Consider the following 3,053-nt stretch of genomic DNA (forward strand, 5'->3'; position numbering starts at 1 on the left):
AAAAAAAAAAAAAAAAAAAAGAAATTGAAGACTATAGACCCTCAAAACCACCCATGGATTCAACCCTGGCTGGAGGTGAACATTATTCTGACTTTTATGGAAGTTACTTGTTTTCTTTTCCTTTTTGAGGCAAGGTTTGGCTCTGTCACTCAGGCTAAAGTGCAGTGGCACGATCTTGGCTCACTGCAACCTCTGCCTGCCATGCTCAAGCCATCCTCCCACCTCAGCCTCCCGAGTAGCTGAGACTACAGGCATAAACCATGACACCCAGCTGATTTTTGTATTTTTTGTACAGAGAGGGTTTTGCCATGTTGCCCAGTCTGGTCAACTTGTGAGCTCAAGCCATCTGCCTTCCTTGGCCTCTCAAAATGCTAGGATTACAGGAGTGAGCCATTACACCCGGCCGCCTCGTTTTCTTTTATAGTTTACCACCAACATATGTATGAGAATTTATTTTTGCTTATTTTTGAATTGTGTATGAGGCATTCAAGCTGTAGTATCTTTTGTGACTTGCTTAGTTTTGATTATGTTGTGCTGTGAAATATTTCTTGACTATACAAGCATGTTTACACTGTTTGTAATTGGGACAAATGTTTTAAACTTGTTGTGTATGTGCAAGTACATGAGAGCTGGGCATGGTGGTACGTGCCTATAGTCCCAACTACTAGGGAGGCTGAGGTGGGAGATGGATCAGTTGAGCCTGGGAGTTTGAGGCCAACTTGTACAGCATAGTGATAACCCATCTTTTAAAAGAAAACAACCTATGTCCTGTAGAGTCAGAAATGGGAATGTGAGTCAGGGTATGGTGGCTCACGCCTGTAATCCCAGCACTTTGGGAGGCTGACGCAGGTGGGTCACTTGAGGCCAGGAGTATGGGACCAGCCTGGCCAACGTGGTGAAATCCTGTCTCTACTAAAAATAAAAAAGTTAGCCCAGCTTGGTGGCACACGCCTGTAATTCCAACTACTCGGGAGGTTGAGGCATGAAATCACTTGAAATTCGTGAGGCATAGGTTGCAATGAGCTGAGATTGCACCATTGCTCCCCAGGCTAGGTGACACAGCGAAACTCTATCTCAAAAAAACAAAAGAAATGGGAATGAGAATTTCTAGAATGGGATTTGGGCTTGAGCCACAGGAGGGAGTTACCGCAGCATGGATGGTTGTAAAGAAATAAAAATAAAGGGAACCTTGATGTAAATGAAAACCAAACCAAAACAAAAAAGATGGTTGAGTAGTAAGTTGAGTTTTGACTTTACTACAAAGTTTCAAAACGGGCTTTACCATCTCACTCTTCCAACTGGAGTCTATAGGAATTCCTAGTGCTCTGCCACCTTGCCTACACTTGGTATTCTCAGATTTAATTGTTAATCTCCAAGGAATGTAATGGCATCAATCTTGGTCTACATTTGCATTTTCCCAATTACTAATGATGTTGAGCACCTTTACATGTGTTAAGCAGCCATTTGTATTTCCTGTTTTGTGAAGTGCTTGTGTTTTTGCCAATTTTTATTTTGTATTTTTTTTTTCTTACTGAATTGTAAGAACTCTTTATACATTTTGTTGTGTATGTGGGGAGGTGCAGGGTTGGGGGGTTGAGACAGAGTCTCACTCTATTGCCCAGACTGGAGGGCAGTGGTGCAATCTCAGCTCACTGCAACCTCTGCCTCGCCGGTTCAAGCAATTCTCATGCCTCAGCCTTCTGAATAGCTGAGGCTATTGGCATGTACCACAATGCATGGCTAATTTTTTTTTTTTTTTTTTTTTAGACGGAGTTTCGCTCTTGTTACCCAGGCTGGAGTGCAATGGCGCGATCTCGGCTTACCGCAACCTCCGCCTCCTGGGCTCAGGCAATTCTCCTGCCTCAGCCTCCCGAGTAGCTGGGACTACAGGTACACGCCACCATGCCCAGCTAATTTTTGTATTTTTAGTAGAGACGGGGTTTCACCATGTTGACCAGGATGGTCTCGATCTCCTGACCTCGTGATCCACCCGCCTCAGCCTCCCAAAGTGCTGGGATTACAGGTGTGAGCCACCGCGCCCGGCCTAATTTTTGTATTTTTACTTGAGATGGGGTTTCGCCCCATTGGCCAGGAGCTCATAACCTGAAGTGATCCGCCAACCTCGGCCTCCCAAAGTGCTGAGATTATAGGTGAACCACTGTGCCCAGTTTGTTTTGAGGAAGCGTCTCTGTCACCCAGGCTGGAGTGCAGTGGCACTATCATAGGTCACTGCAGCCTCAACCTGCCTGGCTCAAGCGACCCTCATTCTTCCACCTCCTGAAGAGCTGAGATTACAGGCCCACACCACCATGCCTGGCTAATTTTTTTTGAGATGAAGTCTTGCTCTGTCACCCAGGCTGGAGTGCAGTGATGCGATCTCGGCTCACTGCAACCTCCGCCTCCCAGGTTCAAGTGATTTTCCTAGCCTCAACCTCCCAAGTAGCTGGAATTACAGACAGGCACCACCATGTCCAGCATAATTTTTGTATTTTCGATAGAGACAAGATTTCACCACGTTGGCCAGGATGGTCTCAAACTCCTGACCTCAGGTGATCTGCCTGCCTCAGCCTTCCAAAGTGCTGGGATTACAAGCGTAAACCACTGTGTCCCGCCTCGTTTACGGTTTTAATGGAGGTTTCATTAGATGGCATATTAAACAAATCATTGACCATAGATCATTGACCTCAACCTTCAGCCCCTCTCTTCCCAAAGGTTGGTAGGGGTGGGTGGGGCTGAAATTCCCAACTCTAATTCTGCTTTGGTATTTCCAGTGACCAACCCCCTTCCTGAAGCCACCTAGGGCCCATCAAAGATGACTTCATTGCAACAAAGACTGCTCCTATTACCCGGGAGATTCCAAGGGATTTAGAAACTCTGTCAGGGTCTAAGACCAGAGCTACATTTTTACTATATAATTGGTTAAATTATTTCAGTGGGTTCCCCAAGGCCCAGGAGGCATGCACCTTCCCTCAGCAAGTACTGTCTGCTTCTCTTATGCAGAAATGCTTGATGATAAACACAGGGCTTGAGATTTCTTGGAAGGCCAGTGATGT

The sequence above is a fragment of the Cebus imitator genome, unplaced genomic scaffold (genome assembly GCF_001604975.1).
Source record: "Cebus imitator isolate Cc_AM_T3 unplaced genomic scaffold, Cebus_imitator-1.0 Scaffold190, whole genome shotgun sequence".
Taxonomy (NCBI): domain Eukaryota; kingdom Metazoa; phylum Chordata; class Mammalia; order Primates; family Cebidae; genus Cebus; species Cebus imitator.